The 22,986-nt window shown below is 40.4% G+C and overlaps 2 long non-coding RNA genes across 3 annotated transcripts in view; one reads left to right on the top strand and one right to left on the bottom strand.

Annotated features, from left to right (window-relative positions):
• LOC135257389 (uncharacterized) overlaps positions 1-22,986 on the bottom strand; it is a 62,690-nt gene that overhangs the window by 8,861 nt on the left and 30,843 nt on the right. The gene's annotated exons all lie outside the window — the stretch shown is intronic.
• On the top strand, positions 370-22,057 carry LOC135257391 (uncharacterized). The gene is made up of 3 exons (XR_010330645.1): positions 370-517; positions 19,174-20,118; positions 21,377-22,057. It is a non-coding gene; the product is annotated as an uncharacterized LOC135257391 (long non-coding RNA).

The raw sequence follows: 22,986 nt of genomic DNA, 5'->3' as shown, positions 1-22,986 counted from the left end.
GAATTGTATTTGTATTATGTGCATTACAGAACATGAATTAAAGGAAATCCAAACTTGTACGTATTTCACAATTATTCCAGAATGTATTCCATATGTAGGCCTGTACTGGGACAAACAGCCATAAAACAAACATTTTACAATTATTGTAACCAGTGGAGTTTTTCATTCTCAGAGTTAACAGGAATTGACATAGGCATTTAAGAGGCTACAGAGAACTGGGGGGGAGAAGATTAAATTGATGTTTAAATAATCCCAATTATCCTGGAGGCTCATGTTGGTTTTATGTAATTCTTCTGTTACGGCCTTGGGCTCCCTGGTACTGCAAGGAACATCGCATAAGGCCACAATGGCGCCGGCCCATTTATTAGGACTTACCGTGATTACCCCGACTGAGAACCAAAATGTGCCAATGTGCCTGTGACCGGGGGAAAACAGACTCCTTTGCTTTTTACCTCAGACACGCTTTATATTCGTTCCTAAGGGAGGTCGGTGTCGTGTAGCCGTGTAAGAAAAGGAGGTGAGTCTTATTTTACAGATTGTGTTACTTTTTCAGGCTTTAACTGAAGCTAACCCGATGCCATTTATGTCTGTTATTGGCTGGTAGTGCAAAATAATACTTTGAACACTCATCTTCCGAGCTAACAATACACATGCATTCCAACCAGGACACTCCTGTTATGCCCGAAGGGAAGGCACCAAACTTCAGCTACCAAATAATGTATTTTCAATGTAAAAAAAAAACACTAAAATATATATTATTCTAAGATAACGGCATGTGGTGAGCAAATAATAGTATTTGATAAAATCTATCTGATACGGGTGCTATTATCTTCAAAAGAAGACTCACTTGTTTGATCCTGCTGTTATGGGTCCTAGTGTGTCATTATGTGCAGACAGGGATGATAATAGACTACCATATGAGCTATGAGTACTTCACTCGAATACTGCCTGCTTTATATCTGGTGTATTGGCTTTCAGGATCAAATAATGTTAAAATCAAAGGGAGTCACCTGCACAAAAAAGGTTTTATATTTTGCCATATCAAAGGAGTCACATTTATACCGTTGTAAACAGTGGCACTCATTTTCTTCAAAACTGAAATACCACAGAAATGCATGCTTTTGGCAAGGCCAATAAAATTTGCACCATCCTGTATTTTAATAGCAAATGAAAGATGCACATCCAGATGATTCCATATTATTTAAATTCTGGATTTAAATGTGAAGATTATGGACAGCTCTGTTTTGTGTTAATGTCTCCACCCTCTGTCTGACTCTGGGAATTGCCACCAGATGGATAAAGAGTGAGTGTTATTGTGTGTGCTGAAGTCATAACTGGAAATGTTTATACCTCTCCTTTAGGCTACACATGTTTCTTCAGTGTTTGACAGTACTGTAATGTGTCTGTGGTTTTAAGCTTATTTAATGCATCTCTGGCTGTCTTTAATAAGGCAAACCAACAATCTGCCTCTTACCCCCCACTCATGTCCTCTTTCCACAATTCCATGAAAAAAAAACTAAATTTACATAATGGCTTGTAGTTTATGGAAAATGCATTTATCTCTAGTCATCTCAATGAACTTTAACCTTACTGTTTGCAAGTGAGAATTAAAATGTCAAAAAAGTACAGCAATTGACAAAAGAATAGCTTCAGTTAAACCAGAAGCTGCTGGTGCCACTGCGCATGTATGATAATAAATAGTGTTGTATGTATATGAAGGTTTTTGTCATTACACCTGAAAAAATACACACCATTGTTTCACAGTGCATAAGTTTGGCTTTTTTTTTTTACGTGACTCCATACGTAACTGATTTCCTGTTGTTTTGGGCAGAGGGAAACAGAGGACAAATCTAAAAAAAAACTTAAAAAAAAAAAAAAGTTTCCAATTTGCATGGAATTGCTGTGATGTATAACAGGGTCATTACACTACGTTACCATCTGTCCATTGTTTAAAGCAGATGGAGAGCTGAAAATATGGCGTCTGTTGCATAAAAAGCTAATGCAAGTAAGCAGGACTAATGTACTATTAACTTTACATTAGCCTGACAATTGTTCTAATGAAGTAACAATATATGAAAATCATTTTATTTAGGGGTGTTCAGTTCTATTTGAGGAAGGTTGGTGTGGCTGCAATTATTTGTTCTGGCCCAGTACTATGACACTTTAACTAATCAACTAATTATGGTCTTCAGTCATGACTTTGATAAGTACTCAAGTGCTTAATTTCTAGAAGTGCAGCCTGCTGCCAAAAAAAGCCATTCAAGTATGAGCTCCACTGTGGACAGATACACATACACATTAAAATTAAATTTGAATGTTATCACTGAAACTTGTTATCACTGTTGGGGGCTTCACAATTTTAAGGGCTACAGCTGTGGATACTGTAGTTTTTACTTTATTTGGAGGCCCAAGAGTGTACACCAAACCCATAACTGACAAAGAAGCTCATCATAATTTGGGGCAAATAATCTAACTATATATCCATTATCTTTTCATACTTAAAGATAGTTTAATGTAAAAGCTTTAACAAGTCTGAATCAAAACCATCTGAAAAGCTCAAGATACAAATTGCTGGCAGATTGTAACTTCTGATGAGTCCTGTTTCTATTCTGAATCAGGAAGCAGCACGTTTAAAAAAGTTTTTAAAACTATTAAAAAATATGGTGGTACATATACATATAACTTGCAGCATTGATCCACTAAAGTCCTTATTATCAATGACATACAATACCAAACATTGGTGGCTTCTAGTCTAAAATAAAATATTATCATTTACATCAGATCTTGTTGTCAAATCAATTGACAGAAACAATGGACTGTTATGAAGTTTTGTGACATTGGTTTTGCCAGATAAAAAAGTGATTTAGTTTTACAGTTTACACAAAGACAAAAAATAAATAATAAAATGGAAAAAAATGTTTATGGTTCTTTCGTCCTAAAAGGTGTCATTTTAAATGCTCAGGTGCCCAAGAATATGACAAAAGAGAAGGAAAACAGGTCAACCAGTGACCGCTTGACTGTACAGGCCATTTTCTTTAACTAGCGCCCTTGCAAGAGGGCCAGCACAGACATTGATGATTGTGTGGATCCATTTCATAATGCAACAGAGTAAAAGAATTAAGATCAGCGATAGTGTACTCAGTGATTGGCAATAGAGAACTGTGTGTGCGTGTGTGTGTGTGTGCGTGTGCATTTCTGTCTCTGTTCATTTTAATGAAAATAATACTAAAACTGCCACTAACTAAATGCTTCAACTATTAATTTGAATACTAGTAGGACTGTTAGTATTTCTTTGAATATTGTTCTTATTACTGACTATATCCATGTAATCCTTCATATTCAATTTCCTTATGAAATCTTGCCATTTTATGTAATGTATAATGCATTCAAGAAGCTGTTCATATACATACATACAGCATATATATTTTCTGTTCCTACATTAACCAGCAGATGTCAGTGTCTATAAAGCAAAACCAGAAGAGGGTCATGTGTTTTCAAAAGGATATGCCCTTTCAACCTAAAATCCCAGCCAAAATTATTTGGTGTCCATAAAAATTAAATTATGAACACTATTGCAATGTAATAAACATAAAATATGATAAAATATAAATTCCAGTATCATGAATATGCTACATTACATCCATTGATATTCTGTTCTGTGATTGTTGTGAACTATATTATCAAGCTTCTTGTTTGTAAAAGGATAGAGAATTTAAATTATGGCCATTTGCAAAGAATGAAGCACATTATATAGACTCATCATATTATTGTGAAACATTTTCAGGTGTTTTGCTTGAACAGGTTAACTTTGCTTGAGCAGATTTCCATCCCCATTCCTTCAGATGGATCCAACCCCCCCAAAAACAAAACAGAAATAATCTGCCTTGTCGTCTTCCACTTGGACGACACCCATTTCTGTGCACAGGCATTCTGATTCGATTTCTCGATCACTTCACATCTCTAGGCCTGAACACTTGAGTCATCTGTGTTGCTTTTCCGTGTCTGGGAGTCAGTGTGATCTCTTCCTGAAACAGAGAGATAATGGAGCGGGAGGGGAAGTCGGTTTTTGGGACCCAGACCTTCCCCTGTCATTTCTCAAGGCCTCACAGACAGACTGCAGCGGGGAGAGCGAGCAAACAGCAGTCTGGCCAAACCACCCAGGGATGACCTTTCCCCATTCCACACGGCCTTTTTACAGAAGCAGACTCACGGTCAACAACTGGCACTCCCCGTGAGCAGCATGCTCCGACTCTTTCGGATTTGGAGGGGGTGGGGGGGCGAGGGGGACGGGGGGGGCTATGCTTATATAAGATCTGATGAGTTCAAGTTTCATACAGAATTCATAGTTTCCACAGTTTCCCTTACTGGGCGATGTGGGGATGGGGAATCCGCATGGTGCATTGTGGGCTATTGAGGTCTGTTATGTAAAGTCTGCTTTGATGCTACGCAGCATGAAATGAGGGAGGATGGAGCTTTGTGCAGAATGTGGCCTGATTACATCTATTGTTGTGCAGATGTTGTGTCATGCCCCTCCAATACAAAACTGCATGTCTACCTTTAACAAAGAGAAAAAAATATGTCTTTACATTAAATAACAACCAAGCTCCTAAGCAACAAACTTCTGAGTGACATCAAGGGCAGCAGTTGTGATACAAACTAATTGCACTGATTTTTATGAAGTATTCTTTCAGAGAGTGAATATAGCATCTAGTAAAGGTCCCCTTTACAAAAAGAACATCAAAAACAGGAATATGCATTAGTGAATCTTAATGAGAACTTGCAACAATCCTCTCTTTTCTATTCTGCAGTACAGTTTGTGACAACAACAACAATATTTAAGTGGCACAAATAGGCAAAAGCCTCCTCCTTTTCCAAATTCCTTACAATTTAAACCGCTTACCATGTTATAAGGCTGAGAGACGAATGACATTTCCCGTATCAATGACGTTAAAACCAGCATGACTTAGATTATAAGCTTACCGCCCAGTTTCACGCTACACCACAGAGTATCACTCTGTATTAACTATATTAACTGAAACGGTAGGAAATGTTTTTGTTTTCCCCAAAGTCTCCTTGGTAGATGCCTTTAGAAACTGAATGGCTTTTTCCTCTGTTTTTTAACATTGGTATGTTTTGTGCTCATGGAAAAGATGGGGTACAATGGTTTTCTCATTACTGGAAATGGGTCACCATTTTGTCTAAACTGGATACCTAAGTCTGCAAAAATTGACCTGCATTTCAGTTATAAAACAGGTGTCTAGCACTATATTGTATATTTGGTTCCAACATTCATAATAAAACAATTGTCAAAAACAACATCTGTACTTTTATACAGTCCTCCACAAATAGCATGAGAAAATGCACTACCTCCCATTAGTAACAAATAAAAATCCACTGGAATGTGTCCATGTGTAAAATGTTACAAGTTGCAGGAAAAAAATCATGTACTTGATTGTGATATCACTTTAAGAAAGTTTAATAAATTGATATAACTTTTCATGATTGGGAAAAAAAAACCATGAATCAAAAATGATAATTTCTATAATTAAAACTACAAATAAATCCTTAAGTATAGCGCACCCATACTGTTCATACTACATGTTTTCTCAAAAAAGTATTTTTAGGACCTGCTGAGGCCCATTAGAAATAAATGTTATTTTCCTTTCATGAGGCAGAAGGAATGGCTTGCAGCTTTGTGAGGAAAGTACATTTCACCACTGCCCAGTAACATGACCCAAACTTCCAGCATTCGTTGACCCACCAAAAGGTAGATATACACAAACCATTCCAGCTTATTTATTAAAACCTCCGTGGAATGCAAACTTTATCTTGGAGCTGGTCTGTTGTTCCAAATCTCTGTTTGCAGGGATTCCACATTTGCCATGAAAGTGTGTTCAGAGGTGGCCACTGCAAAGGGTAATATTTGAAAAAAAAGTAATAAATAAAGATGAGGTCCCTCTTACCTCCCCAGAATTACTGGCAACTTCAAAAGAAAACAACATTTATAGAGAGGCTGCATAAATATTGATGTTTTTCAGCATTGCTCAGGAATTTGTGGCTTATTTCCAAAAGCTTAAACATTCAGGCTTTGAAGTTTCTGTTTGCTTTCAGGTTTGATGACACAATTATTTAGATTTGCCGTTTCGGACTAATTAATTTGTTTCACTTCAGTGCGTCGCCGAGAAACCATCAGAGTAATATCGCAGGGGTGCGCTGAAGCAATGCAATTTGTTTTTGGTTTATAAACTAAGGGGTCCAATGTCCCAGAGGGAATTAAAATAAATGCAGAATTAGGGGGACTGAGGTTGATTAAAATGCCACGTTCTGCTGTTTTCGTTGAGTATGCACATAAGACACAAGCTATTTTGTTTCAAAATATGCAAACCTGGTAGTGGCGCAATCCTTAAATCATGTGTAACGCTACAGTTTACACTTTGCACCTGCGCTTGTTATTCTTTTCTTTTACTTCAACACACTGTACCCTAAAGTAGGCCACAGACTAGTACATTAAAATGATTAATTTCTCCTCCTTGTCCTATTGCCCTCTGTCACGGCAGGACACAGACAATGGCAACTCACAGGGCCAAGGAATTTTGCGTGTCAAGAATCATATAAAATGAACTGCAAGGTTACGCGCATTCCACAACGGCTTGTAAAATATCCGAAACATTTGATCTGCCAATGCTAGTGACGCACGGGTCCTAGCGGAAACTCCCGGCATTGAGTCCTGTCAAAATGAGCAACACGATCGCATACGTTAACTTATTTTGTCAAAAAGAAATTTATTAATGAAAATGTGATATTTTTTACCCACTTCACTTCAAAAAAAAAAAAAAAAAAAAACTTTCAGTACATTGAAGTTACTTAATCCACTGGGTGTGAGCTCTGCAATGTTGACATTTAAAATGTTGAGTTTGACACTATAAACACCTCATTTTTTTCTCAAAAGATTAATATTTTTGAACTTTAAACTTATATTCCAGGGGTGTACTCCAGGGAGGACCTGCACGGTACATTCTGGCTACTTCCATAAAGGTTGTATGTGGTTTAGACCACACAAATGCCACGAGCAAATAAAATAACAAAAACAGGATCAAGTGAAGGTCTAAACAGACTGCTATAGTTTACTTTCTCCTGTGTTTCTCTGTTGAATTTGCCAAACAAAATTGCAGGACAAGTTCCCTTGAGGGTCTGTGCTTGTCACCATAACGACAGACACTACTGTTGAAATTATGCAGTACGATTACAAGGAAAAAAACATATCAGTGTATAATTGTTAGCTATCTGAAGAGATGCCACAGCAACCACTTTTAAAGCAACCCAGCCACATGAGGTCTTTAATGTTATTCCCATCAAATCAGAGGAATCCTAGCAAGGGGTGGGGAGTACAAAGATTTTAACAGTTCCTTTTTCAAATGGACTGGAATTACATAAATATTTCAACATGACAACATGGTATGAGTAGGCCAAGGAACCTCTTTGTGTAGGTATCTACAGTAGTGGACGGTCTGGGAAATGCATGCCCTTAATACTCACATTATATAAAGGAAGTACAGTAACTATTGGACACTACATTTTAAAACTGGATTCATCATACTATTCCTTAATTCAAATGACATCCTAACAAGTTGGCAGTATTCCCTTTGGTAAAGGTAGATTTAATTCTAAAATTGACCTTGACAAGCTGAAAACGATCTCTTTTACTATACTCCCAAACTGCCCCAAGGAGCAGCGCGTCAATATTGTCAAGATGGTACTGTACCATGCAGTTTGAGTTTGTTTTTGTTTTTTTGTGTTTGGTCATGGTCCAGGGTATGAATTTCTGAATAGGAGCTGTTGTCATTTACCTTAAAGGATGTTAGCACGTTCTTGAATTGTCAGTTTAGTAAAATATGAACAGATAATATAAATCTTATTGATTTTTTAAAATGAATTTTATACATAGACGCCATACGCACATCTTACTGAGATGGCTGATGCATGGGGGCAGTTTCTCCAGTGGGATGGGCGGATACGGCTGGCAATGGCTTGGGAAAGCACGGCAGTCTGCTCAAGGCCAGCAAAGAGCGAAAATGCTGGTGTGTCCACTACTAGCACACATCCGTACTCAAAAAAGAAAAAAAAGAAAAAAAGAAACACTTGCCCAGCCTAAGGCAAACATCACAGCTGCAGCTGTCAGAGTGACTCCGTCAAAACATCTCGGCAGCTGTACGCGGCGTATTTATTCACAGGTCCTTGCGACTTTCGTCAGGTATTGCTTACAGGGATTCACCGGATTCACCCATTTCCGCTTTTCTCTTTTTTTTTTTTTTTTAATTCTTTTTTTTCTTTTTGGACTTCCACTAAGAGGAGCGGGGATGAGAAGCAACGTGTGTGTGTGTATGTGCTGAAGCAAAGGTGTCGTCCATCGCTCTAAACCTTCTGTTTATCCGTGAATATGACAATGTAATACCACTGAATGCCACTGGGCACTGAAATTTTGCAATAAATAAAAAAATAAATATATAAACAGCCTTCAAGTTCACCTTACCCCAAATATATTTGCCATAGCGACTGTTTATTCCCCAGAAATGTTGTTTGTCTGTTCGAAACCAGTTTACGCTGACCCACTGCATCATATAATTCCAGCATCAAAAGATATTTTTAATAAAGTGGTTAAAAGCGATTTCACAAACAGTCTAAAGTAGCTTACGAAAACAGCCTCACAGACTCGGGGAGGAGAGAGGCCTTCTTATGTCGGCTGGAATGCAGGCTAGGCCTTCTCTCCACATTGGCCGTACGTAACACAGGACCTCTTTGTGACCAGTAGGCAGCCACACGGTATGCTGGACCCGTCAGGAATTCCCCCCCCCCACCCCCCCGTTTTTCTGCAGAGCGCGAAAGGTGTTTATTTTCATTTAAAATCGGCAATATAGCCCAGTTATGTGTACAGTACGTCCATGAAGAAGAGGGAGTGTGCGAGCATGTGCGCGTATGTGGGTGTTCACAGACACCGTGTTTTCCTTTAAGTGCAGGATATGTGCGTGCCTCTGTGTGCCTGTGTGTGAACAGCTAGAAAGTATAAATAGAAGCAAGAGACTTTAACTTCTTAAAATAATTTGACGTTTTATTTAAAATATCAATTAAGCTATATTGGTACCCGTGAACTTCCTCCCCAGGTGGTCACAGGTAATTTAGAAAAACACCTTTACTCGCAGTTATATCCTGCAATACAGAGAGCAGCTCATTATTTTGAACCTCAAGTACATTTCAACATTTATAGATTTACATTCTCATCAATCACTAGCATGCTGTATATGCTTACATGCAGTGCATGTATTGAGAACCAATTCAGAGAGACAACTTAAATACATAAAACTGAAGGCTTAAGTATTTCAGGTTGGATGAATACTAATCTGGGTAGGGAACTATGCCCTTCTGTCTGCACATACAAAATGAACAGCAGTGCAGAGTAATGGGTAGAGCACCTTTCAACTGTGGGTTGTCTGATGCCACTAATGGGCTAGTGGTGTACTTACAGTATGAGCAAGGTCAGAGCCACAAGTGTCACTGAATAATTATCTTCATTATTTTCCACGTGAAATGAATTTGTTTGATCTAATCTTTTCATTACAAACCAGCGTGTTCCTGTTCAGTTCTACCAGTATAATAAACTATACCTTAGAAAACAGAGCCAGCTAATTCTACCAAGCAATGCCAACCAACTAATATTATTCTTATGTTAGCCTGGCTGATCTCCTTTCAGAAGCCATGACTAAGACTGCTTTCTTTAATTAGCATATTGTAAGAACTGTGCTCCTTATCAGACCTCCAAAAGGAAACAGACTGTTCTCTGTGCTGACAGGGAGACAGCAAGTATGATAAAGAGACCGTGCTCAGTTGCAAAACATCCGATTGGACGTATTCTTGGAAAGCCAACGTCATGGGAAACAAGTTGGTGTCTCAGCTACAAAGTTTAACCCAGTTTGATATGCTTACAGAGAGAGCACAAGCAGGATTCATTATTGTACTGTTTCATCATGATTGTGTCTATATTGGATGACTTGGGGTTTTTCCATTGTATCTAAGGGGAGAAGTGCACTGATTTGGGGAGACTCGTCAACACGGTCTCCTACGCATCACTTGCGTGTAGCCATTTCACCACTCACATTTTGCACCATTGTATACTGTCATTATTACTAAACACACTGAACAATACATTGCATTCCTCATTGACTCTTACCACTGCACACCTAGCAGTTTTAAGGTCCTAACATACACTCAGGATATCAGGCCTGTGAAAATGTTAAGAAGGATTCAAGCAGAGTCTCTCCAACCTAGCTTGGATGTTTTGCAAGATGCACTGAGAGGGAGTGCAGCTGTTCTTGGCACGCTGACACTGTGCAGCTCTGGTTTTGAGTAGGCCTCTTGTCTGGTCTTGATGCTTCACGTCAGATGCAGTGGAATTCTGGACAAAAGCACTGTAAATAATATACCCATCTGGTTCATACATATAAGATGAATATAACATGCATCTTGACTCAGGTCATGCTATTATGCAACTCACACACACAATAGACATGTTAATGTTTAAACACCTTCATTAGTCTTTTCCAAAAGTAGAATCAATCTTTGTATTTATCTTGCACAGAAATGGCTTAGGCAACATAGTTCCTGTTCAGTTTCACCCAAGGAACAATGATGCACAGTTAATGTACAGCGGACTAATGAGACTAATAGTTTCAAACTTTCTCAAGCCAAGGATTGATCTTTAGTGACCCCCTTCCCTGAATTAAGATCAAGTAACCGGAACACTGTAAATCCTGGACACGAGGACCTGCTTACCAGCTTCTGATAGGCTTAATATGGATCTCTTGAGGCCAGCAAGAACATTTTATCAGCACAAGCATGTATATCCCTCGTGATGAAAGACAAGAGTAATTATGCTTGTTTATGTGTTTATTGTATGCACAGAAGCATCCAACATAGATGTGTAAGGATCCTATGTTAAAACTAGCCTGTTTGACTGAAGTACTGCAGTACTGCACACAGCAGATAGTTGTCATTTTTGATGTACTTCCAAGCCCTCAGGATGACTTGAGGAAGAAAGATTTCAACGAATGAACAGCACTTCAATTGCTTGGCCAAAACTATCGCTCATAATGCTTTATCAGTATTGCAATAAAACACCATCTTCACCTGCTTTGTGAGCTGAGCTAAGCGCATTCTACAGAGAGTAACAATGACATCACTGCCATTAGCATCGATGGGTGACGAGATGAGGGAAAAATGAGATGAGGCAATCGCACCACCCGTCTGTGTTGGAAAAGCCAAATATTTGCAATTTCCGTTGCTTACATTTCCCAAGTCAACGACACCGGTTTTAATAAACACAGTGATGGAATATGGGACTGCGAGCTGTATCTCATATACTAACTACATAACTCTATGTCTCTATCCTTGGGCTAAAGCGTATAATACAGTATCACCATTTATCGCCATTTCTCAATGGCTACAGGTCTGCCTCTTGTACACATTTCCTGTACAGGGGGTCCTGCTGACGGCATGAAGCACATTACTCTGTGTTTGTGTTTTCTTTTTGAAAATATGAGACAGGCATCCGGCCTATGCCAAGACTTTGTGGTCAACAGGGCACCAGCAAGATAACTCCACATTGAGATTCTTACTTATTCTTGGCAAGCTGGGAGAATTCCAGAGAACAGAGAATTTCTATTATCTTTCAAGGCTGGCATCCTTAGCCTGAAGGTTTTTCATAATTTACAGTGGACACATTAACCATTTCTGTGCCAGTACCTGGCTCGCCGTTACAATAGTAATGCTGCCAATCTGGCATTCAAATCAGGAAGCTTCTGGTCACTTTCCCATTTCTCTGACCCTGACCCCAACAGTATGAGCCCCCCTGAAATGAACCAAAATGATTTTTTTTTCTTTTTTTTTTAAATTAAAAAAAACGATCATTTGTGATAAGGACAGCCCGTTCTTCACCGGGTGTTTTTCTCCCTTTTACCCCACCTAGAATGACCCGAGGTAAACCGGCGGGAGGGCCGAGCAGTAAATCCCATGGCCGACGCTGGGAATGTCCACCTGACAGGGGCAGAAGACGCTGTTGACCCCAGGCAAACACGGCAGGGCTGCACAGACCCAGGCCCAATGTTGAAACATCCAGGGCCGGACAAACACCGCTTTGGTTTTTACATGGAGATTTTTCAGCCCTGGTGAAGCGCATACGTTTTTTTTTTTTCTTTTTCTCCAGTCGGGAGGAATTTATCACGTTGAGAAACGTATCCTCCGCCATCGGGCTTCTTTGCACAGAGGGGGCCGTGACTAAACAGGAGCCACTGGCAACAACAGGTCCTCAGACTCACCGAGGGCTGTTCGACCGTTTATTCTGCGACTCCACATCCAGGGGGGAAATAAATATTTCAGCGAGCGCCTGAGAGATACGGAAGACTTCTGGGACCCTTTTTCTCAAGTCGACGTGTTGACACAAGCCCATGACGCTGCGTAGCTGTCAGAGCCGGGCCATCACGAGAACAAATAGCTGTGTGCGGAGCAAAAAAACAATCCCCCAATCCTTTGCCCTAGTATGCACTTACAATGTGTAGCATCTGTAATAGGTTTTCATGGTGGTAAGCTGTTTTACACTGGCACTACCATTCTCACGGCTGGATCTGCATCACCCTTTCACTATGATGCGCATGCCTCAAATTCGACCTAGTAGTATTGTAGCAGGACTGCAAGCAAGCCGCAATATTATCATTTTGCCGGCCTCTTGTTTGCGTGAGCAGTTTTTCCCACAGTAAGAGTGAAGTTGAAATGATGTAGTTAACAAAAACCAGACTAGCAGGAGGCATGCAGCCAAGCCTTTGATGTATTTTGTGAGGTGTTAAAAGCGTCCACGTGGTATATGTCTGAGATTGGAAACAGATTAGTATCAGACAGAGGCCCTTTTCCAATGTTATGTCTGTATTGTTACTAATGGTCATTTCAAAAAGTAGATTTTCATATGTGCCCTGTTCCTGCCTTTCAAATTCCAGTCACTGTAGATTTAATGCACTGCCCATATCTGGATATGCAAAGAAATTGTTAAAATTGAAAAAAAGAAAAAAAGAAAATAAAATCAGCATCACACCCACAAGGTCAACAGACACCTAATCTTTAAACGCGTAATATCACGTCAGGTCCTGGAATGACTGATTACATTAGCGGGTTTTGCCTCATTGCTCTGACACGCTTTGAATAGGTGGACAGTCTCAGAGAATATTAGCATGCTCCTCAATGACCACAGGCACTCTGGACAGAGCGAGCCGCAACGGCCTTACTGTTCACCCCGATGAACCCTGTGACAGCTGCCTTCGAAAGCCCTCGGCCTCTTGATCCCAACGAGGACGAGAAACCGCCACCAGCAAATTCGACGCGCGCTCATTTCCCAGAACTGCGCTGACTCACAAATGATAATCCTGTCTACACACTGGTGAGATCGCACTGAGCATGCACATCCAGGGCTTTCCTCTCGCAGGTGATCAAACAGAGCTGGAAGCACTGTGGGAAAGTGACCCTGTTTCCTGGCCCACTGTTCTGCTTTCGCAGCATAACAAAAGGCAGGTTTTTCTTAGAAGTGGAAAGAGCAGGTCCAGGCACATAATCTCCTCTGATTTGGAGAGCTGGGCCTGCCCATACCTAACGACTCACTCCTGCAGCTCAAAAGGAGAATATGTCGTTTCTGTCCAGTAAAGTATCTGAATTGCAGTTTTGAATAATAACAGCTATTAAAAAGTAATAACTGAGAACTTGGATGATTGAGAAATACCGTTGACATTAGTTCTGTTGTATCATAATTAATCGCAGAGATGTGTTTGAATTTGAAATGCAAAACCCTGTAAGCTCTTACGCCATCTGAATGTAATTCTAATCAGGAACAAGCCTATCTATTGCTGCAAACAGGGGTGAACACATAGTTAACACCAATAACTATCTCAACTGATAAGCTAGCAACTGTGGATTATGACTGCAAAATGAAAAAAAAAGTTACTGAATTATTTTGTGGAATGAGATAAAATATGAACTGTAATACTGTAGGTACACAATTCATGTAATTTACCAATGAGCTTGCATCAGAACAACAATGATAAAGCCAGAGCAACCCAAATCTATGACATCATTGGTTACACACATCAAATGACCTCATCAGAATTCAACCTCTATGACATACTAGACATTTACATGTATAGAATGTGACCTGTGACCCAAAGAGCACTCTGAGAACCACCTGAAACTGGATCTTGTCCAGAATAAATTTGACAATGACGTAGACCACATGGCGGAAACAGGCGTTGCCTTTAAAATCAAGAGGATATGGATGATGCCTTTTTAAATACAAGGTTTGCAAAGGGAACCAAGGCTGTCTACTCTACACATCTACTGATGTTCATTTAAACACATGAAATGAAATCATAATTTTTGCTTTCAGCATTACCACAACCATCTGCGGTTGGCCCTAGTGGAGGGGACACCTGCTAGCATACCTCCATGCGATTCCCACGGACTGTTGCTTGGTTACTCTTGGGAAAACAGTCAATAACACAAACCAGCTCCCTGGATTAATAATAAATGGTAAAATGCACTTGGAGGGGGAAGTACAATGTCCTCTGTGTCTAGATTCGTCTTTTGTTTAACAGACTCTTCCGTTTGTTCATACCTTTTATTTGTTTTTTAAATCTGGTGCTGTCTGCTATTCTCGCTATTTTAAGTAACACTGCCTCTAAGTTGGTCCTCTCCGCTCCATTTCTGCACACCACATGCACCCCACGGCAACCGGGCATGACGACGGCCCCACACGCTCGAACACACTCCGCCAACGTGCTTCCGTGTCCACTAGCAGCTGGAGCGCCCAAACAAAGCGCTTCCCTGCACCATCGTGCCACACACAGGCTGACCAAACGGTAGAGGAGCGGATGTAACCCCACAAAATGTGGCAACCAGAACATAAATCGTGGGCATCTATATGGTCGCACTTGGAACAGAATAAGTGCAGGAGCCATCAAAGTTGCAGGGCTCAGTAGCTTTACTAAATGCAATTTGTTTGTTTTTTTATTTGTCATGCTAATATTTTGCCCTGTGTATTTAATCCACTAAGTCATATAATAAATCACTCTCGTTGCAAGTGGCAATTAGTGAATTTTGGCATTTACACCCTGTAGATATATAATAATCCAGGGAAGGCTTATGGTCTCTGACTGACCACAGATGAGGATTAATGGCCTCTGGGCCTACAGCGTGATGCTTGGCACTTGGTCCCTCAGCAGGCGAGGCTGTGGGTGGTTGCTAAATTTTAAGGGATTCTGCCATACCACCCATACATTTCGTAAACTGTGTATATGCATTCATCTTTCAAGGGCACAGTTCACAGCATACCCATGTGCGTGTGTTACTGTAATAGTGTGTGGCCAGATAGCCTCATTCAAGGTTTCATCAGTAGCTTGCTGGCCTTATAATGTTTTGTGTACACACCAACAGCTAAACTGCTGTATTCAAGTACTGAAATGTCAGTGCATTTATAACAGTACAGATTGCAATTACTGACATTTTAAAAGCAAACATTTTTAAAATGTCATTTTTAATATCAATTTTGCAACAGCACCATCAACGCTGCTGAAAAAAAGTTATTTTTCTCTTCTAGAAGTGCTCAAACACTTCAGTCACCATCAACAGTCCCCTACTTTCTGATGTTTGGTTCAATCTCTGAGCTGTTCAAAGTGAAAATGATGATGACGTTGATGAAAACTGCTATTTTATGTTATTGCTTAAAGATAAGCTATCTATGTAAAATGTGGTACGGAAAATACAGCTTTGAATTGCAATATGACACAGTTATGCAGTTCTACTAGAATTTTATGTAAAAAAAAAAAAAAAACAGGTGCACATGGCAGAGGTAATAATCACAAAGCAGTATTTTCGGAATTAAGAATAAAAGTCTGCAGTGCCGTGGTTCCTGGTGGAATAGGCCTTCATTTGCCTAATGCTGCAAAGCTCGCTCTTGTTTTTCTCCTGACTGGAGTCAGGCCGGACGTGATCTATGTGGACTTTTCATTGAGAACATACTGTTACAAGGGGAGCTGGCTCTCGGCCTGCTCCTAGCCCCATGGTGGGTATATTTTAAAAATAGCCGAGTTTAGATTCACCCTCACATAGAAGGAGGAATGTGCGGTTTATTATTTCTCTCTCTTGCCAGCCATCTTTTTGCATAAGTGTGCAGTCTGGGGACGGATCGCTCTTTCCTTGCATAGTGTGCTCTGCGTATGAAGTATGCAGCAGTATGTCAATTATTAACCAAAAAATATATACACACAAGACATATAAATTAAAATAAGTGATTTGATGAATATATAAATGTGCACATCCTTTTTTGGTTTTCATATGGGTCCATTTTGGGTCAGAGGTCAAAAAGGTTATGGATAAGAGTTGCATGTCAAATTTCAAACAGTCAAAACACCACCACAAGCATGAGCCTAAAGAAGAAGAAAAAACAAAATTCTTGGTTTCATTTCAAATGTGCAGCATACATTTTAAAAAAGAGATTTATTCTCTCCTGGAGAACAGTTGGCTGGTTCTTGATTTCTAAGCCAATAAGATTATTTATACTTGTCACAGTTTACCATGAAGACAACCTATAGATCCAATGGCCTTCCCAGACCAGGGTTGAGAACTGCTTGTTAAAAGGCACATGGGGTGATGAGAATCTAAAAGCCAGGGGGATGTGTTTGAGTGGGTGTTTCAAGAATGTATTATTAGCCTGGCTCAACATATTCCCTGCGGTTCGTTTATAAATATGCACAATAATACTTTATTTCTGGACATCTGTTTTCCAACAAAGACCATTGTGATCGCAGTGATGGAAACTGAAAGGAATATGACTTATATCTAATTGACTGTGCTGAAAGATCCCGTTCCAAAGTCACAGCCTGAAGTGTAATTATCCGTTATTAGCTCAGTTTCAACCAGTTTCATCTTACCATGTGCACAACCTAATCTCCCATCTTTAGTGTTGCACTTTCATGCAACATTTTGCATGCAGTCCAAGATGGCCCGAGCATGGCCCCTCAGATGCTAATCTGGTGTGGGTGTAACTAGCTAAGTTTGATCTTAAAAATAAAGGAGTGGTCCATTTTTTTGCTGACCCTTTGGTAAACCTCACCCAGGTGCCCAGTAAAACTGGCGCGCTGCAATAACTGCTGCCTGGCAGGTACCTGGGCGGTTCCTCGGCAGCAAGCGAGTTACCGTGAAAGGAGGAAATGCCACCTATGGGCTGTCCCGCACTAAATGTCCCGCACCTGCAATAACATACCGTGCGATCCAGTAAGTGGAGCACTGGCGAACGCCTCGCGCAGACCGGGCGAATCGAGCCACGCACACATCTGAAAACGGATGTAAAAAACACACACCCCCGCCCATAACGTCTCCCCCCCAGAGGAATGACATGTGTTCAGGGCTTACTGGCAGCACACGCTTTTATTTCTAATGTGACCCCGCTTGCGATATGCACGTTAAATACGCAGCTGGATCCAGCGAAGGCAATGGCAATTTAGCGTTTTCTAGCCTATGGGATGATGAACGCAGCGCGACCGTAGAATCAGACATGTTTTGGCACGTGTGTTCCCGCTACCAGATGACAGCTCTGTTCCCAGACAGCTGCGCTGTGCCACACCGCTTGCACCTCACCGTTAGATGCTCTGTCCACCACAAACCCTCGCCCTACTAGCCTGCCAAACTGCACTTAGTCAGACCCCTACAGGCCTTTTACAGTAACTCTGACTCATCGGAAGACATTCGTTTTTCCTTTAATTACAGATCTCACTCACACGTGAAGAAAACTGAATCAACAAACACTGCTAATGGGCCGTACCTACTGGCCTCTAATGGCGGAACATGACACTGTTATAACCTTGAGGGAGATGGTCTGTCAGTAAAATCACAGCCAACAATATCATCATTATCAAGAATGGTAGTTAACTGCTGTTCAAGCAAAGATCCCGTCTCAACTTGATCACTAAATGCCAGACACTGTTCAAAAGGGTATTTTCCCTCGGAAACACTAGTGACATAACATTTATGACACTCGGTTCTCTCTTTGTACCTTATGTGCTCTATGATCGGAGACTAAAATTCTCAATGAAATAACCACCTCAGGACCACAGCGAAATCTAAGCATATGGAATTCAAAGTGTCATGGATTTCTTTGACAATGCATGTTCCGTTGTAGGGTATGTCAACAGTGTTGAAAGAGTTCAGTGAGGTGTTGCATTATTATTATTATTAGCGAGGGGGTTCACAGTTATGATTCTTTTATGTACACATTCATTTGTGGGACCAATCTACATAACGGTGCAGCTCACATTATGCTTTTTTGGAAAATAAATTAATATATTTAAAGATGTACAGAAAATTCCTTCAGAATTTACAAATGAAGTAATACTGAAAAGAAATAACCAACATTTTAACTGTTTGTGTATATATAGTACATGTACATGTACTGTGTAGATGTAAAAAAAATCATACTTTGTTTGTGTATACAAAATCAATAAGCAGGTAAATCATTTTTAAAATTCTATGTTAATGATCACAAATATTACAGTGCTTCGTTTTTAATCTCTATAGATATTTCTGTTTGGGACATGTGGCCCCATAGTGTCCAAAGGGTTGAGAAATGCTGCTCAAATGAACCAGACTGTTAAAGTTACTTTCTAAGGAAAAGGAGACTGTTCTGACCTAAGCTGCACTACTGTGGGCACATGCTTATATGACAAAAACTAAACTCACTGAAGTGCAACGATATATACAACTTGGCTGTAGACGGTGTAGATATATATACTTTACGGAGAGGAGTGTCAGGGGCCCACAGCCCGTGAACTGAAATGGAGCACAAAAAGAAACAAAATACATAAGCTTGCAATTACCAATGCTTGGCCCAGCCCATGTTTTTAATGTCTGGAACCTCGGCATAAAATTAAAAGCGTATTACTTTTTTCATTGATATGATCATGCTTCACTTCTCTTTTTTGTTTTGTCTTTCCCCTCAGAGCCTACTGTGACCAATTAAGGTACTTGGGTCTGTCTGGTTTTATTTCCAAAGTCTCGTTTTTTCTCTCTCACTCTCTCTCTCTCTCTCTCTTACAGCTGTAACTGGAGAGCTCTCACATACTACATTGCCTGGTAACTTCCCTATTTTACTCCTGGCTGGTGGAGAAGCAGAACGCCTGCAAGAAAGAGCAGACAGATGGAGGCTGGATCCAGCAAAGGCATTCTTCGTTTTGAAAACCAGGACCGCTCAGGGACGTTTTCGCCCAGAGGAAACCGGCACACGTATCACACCGCTAGAATACTTTTTTGTCAAAAGACCGACTGCATTTGCGGTGACTGCTCTGGGGTCTTTTTTTTTTCTTCAGAAACACCTCAAAGGCCAGTCGTCCTATAGTGGCAGCTGACGAGTTTATGGTGAGATAAGTCAACACGTAGAGGACGGCACAGAAAAGGGCTCAAACAGGCAAACACATCTGCAGCGCAATTGTCGTCATTCGAAACGTCATTGAAAACAAATTAGAGCACAAAACACTGAAGAATGTGAGTCATTAAGCCAGACCTAAGAAAATTTTAGAACACATTTTCAAACACAACCTGTAAAAGGTTCAAGTAAACAGCAAGCAAACTGTCACAAAATGGTAGTTGCATTAGAAAATTTTTCCCTTATGCACATATACAGAATGGAGAAAGCAACTGACAACATAGTTTAAATTGTCAGCTTATATAGTAGAAACAAAACGTTCTGAGAATGTTCTATGATTGTGTGAGTGTTTTTTTTCGATGCCACAGGGAGAAAAAAAACTATGCACGACTAGTAGTTTGGGTTCTTAGCTTTCCGCAAGTCAAGAAAGAAACCTGTGTGTCAGAGAGGCCCATTGTACAGAGTCTGTTTTCAGACATAGTTCTCTGCAGCTATTTTAGCACCTCTCCACGGGAATGTGTTCCAGCTCTGCATGAAAGCCCCATGGACTGAACACTGCCTCCAACTCGGATGGTGTTACGAAGCATTTCACATAATGATGAGCGTCGACTGCTTGTCAGGTACTTGGACGTCCACCGTGCCCACTGGTTTTACCATTCTAGCATCTGACGTGTAGCATCAAGGCCAGACAAGAGGCCTACTCAAAACCAGAGCTGCACAGTGTCAGCGTGCCAAGAACAGCTGCACTCCCTCTCAGTGCATCTTGCAGAACATCTAAGCTAGGTTGGAGACATTTTGCTTGAACTGCATGCAATAAATCCTTCTTAACATTTTCATAAATCTGACGTACCACTTGTCATGACAGCATATTCCAGTTGTTGACAAACTGGTCTCATAATGCAGCAATATTTATCAATTTTATAAAATTTACTGCATGCATTATGACAGCATTATGAAGACGTTATTGCACGTAGTTCAATTTAAGTGTTACCAACAGTTCTCTGTAAAAATGATTGACCTCACATATTATCTTCAATGCTTACCATTTAACATGTTCATCAGATGTGGACCTTGACATATTTTTCCTATATGCATTCAAGAACATGCAATTAGTCTGATGCAACAACCATACCAAAGAACCTCTCAGAATATAATAACAATTTTCTGTGCCAAGGCCATGCGTTGGATTCCCATTTTCCCATCACCGCCAAGGTCTTAAGAACCAGAATGTAATACTGTTGGCCTAGTGCTGGAGGTATATGCACAACAGACACCATACAGCACTTACACTATTGATTATCTGAACACTCTTCCACATTTCTACCCCAACACAATCCACAATCATCCATGCAAGTCCTCTTACTGTACCCGGCCCACGACCAGCATGACAAGGTCAGATGGGAGCAAGAGTTCAGACCTAAGAACTTAACTAATTACAGTAAAAGTGTAATTGAAGACAAAATTTGTGAGTCTAATAGTTATCAACACGGTGTTCTTTTTTTGCCACAAGCTGCCTAAGGGGAAGCAGCTGAACCTGTTTATTTATCGCAGTATTTGAGTTATTTTCAGCTGAAAGTTATGTTTCAAGCTGAGCCAGTTAATTCTGCCCAGAACCACTTCAAAGAACTTATAACATTTAGGCTGAAGAGGGAGTGTTTGTACACATTTCTGATAAACTGCCTAATTCAAAGCATTTTTCTTTTAAAATAATGTGCCAGCAGACATGTCCTTCAGTATTATAGTGCTTCCATTGTGTGCTGCTCAACCCAGGTTGATTTAGGTGCCTGACCCTTTATTATATGACATTATATGACCTCTACCATATAAACTGTACTTTTTCATGAGATTTTTTTTCCCCCACAATTTGTTTTTTGTCAGATGTGCAGCCTATCAAGTTACCTTTTGCAACCCACACCAGGGGCACTGCCACTGAAGTGTGGACACATCTGATGCATGTGTTCATAAACCTGTGACTGCTTTTGACTCGACAAGCCACACAGGACTTCAAGACAGTGACGCATCAGCTATTCAAAAAGAGGCATATCTCTCACTGATTACAACTGGCCACCTGTGGGAGCAGTAGATGCAACAGAAGCCTGAGAATTCTCAGTTGGTTTGAACCCTAGCCAATTGTACTCTGCTACTGTACATAGCCGGTTAATGACATGATGCAGGCTATTGCCCACATTGCCTAGATTATATCACCAGGCCTGTGCTCAGTGCCACTTTGGTGACTGTGTAAGGGCTGAACTGGGTAAGTGGATTCTTCAGACACATTCATAATGGAACCCTGCTGTTATACCCTTAAGCAAGGTGCTTTTAGCTCTACAGCTCAAGTGAAATCCCAGCTGTTTAGAAAGGTACACAATGTGCAAGACTGTTTTCATTAGAAGGTTCCCACAGATACGGAGACATGTTGAGCAAGTGTAAAACGGATGCACATAAATAGTTTATTATCTGGCCAGCTACCTGTAACCTGTGCAAAACAGAACCTCTCAAAATAAATCCATATAAATATATGTAACCTATAAAATATCTAAATGGTTTTTTTTTCTATCAAGTTGCAAATAAAACATTATTGTTTCAAAGGAGGTTTTTGATTTATATGTAGTGTTAATGTTCCCAACTCAAATGCATGCTCCAGATCTCTGTTCATAGCATCTTCGGTGCACAGTGTACTGTGTACCACTGACTGCAGACAGCTCACCAGATAATGCTATCACAGAAAAAAACATTCTTTACTGAACGCGCCGACAACACAAAATGCACCAACAACAGGTTCCGGGGTTGACAGTGACTGATCACACACTGTTACAGAAGAATGTCCCGACAGAGCAGTGATGGGAATCCTAGTTTTAAGAAGTAGTTTTCAGTCTAATGTTGGCAGTGTAGCACAGTGGTAAGGGAACTGGGCTTGTAACAAAATTTGCAGGCTCCATTCTGAGGCAGTGCCCTTGTACCTTTGAGAAAAGTTCTTAACCTGAAAAATTTCATCAGAATATCAAACCGTATAATTGGATTGTACGGCTGTATATGAAAATGTAATCTGTAAATTACTCTGGATGATAGCATCTGTCAACGACAAAAATGTAAAAGCAATGCCTAGGAGTCAACAGTCCATGCATTGCCGCCCGTTATATAATGGAATAAGGAGTCTCTCCGATTCGTATTACCCCGTCTTATACATCACGGCACGCAAAAACCAGATGAAACCGGAATAATCAATTCTATACGCAGCTATGCAAACTGTCCAAAAACTATTCACATTCATCTTAGCCATAATTTGACCAGTTTCTTTGAAGGCGCCCCTGATTGACCATCAGCTGAAAGCAATGTTTACTTTGTGGGTGCACAGCCATCAAGGACCTCCTGTGCTGTCAGGACTAGATTTGTTAGGGTCTAGCAGAAACCCCACAACAGCTGGGAAATGTCATACCTACAATGATGGACTGCCTTTGAAACTCAAGAACTGACTTCACCCCGGTAGA

Source organism: Anguilla rostrata, chromosome 6 (genome assembly GCF_018555375.3).
Source record: "Anguilla rostrata isolate EN2019 chromosome 6, ASM1855537v3, whole genome shotgun sequence".
In the NCBI taxonomy this organism is placed as follows: domain Eukaryota; kingdom Metazoa; phylum Chordata; class Actinopteri; order Anguilliformes; family Anguillidae; genus Anguilla; species Anguilla rostrata.
Note: the sequence above shows the minus strand (reverse complement) of the source record. Positions and strands in the feature narration are given on the sequence as shown.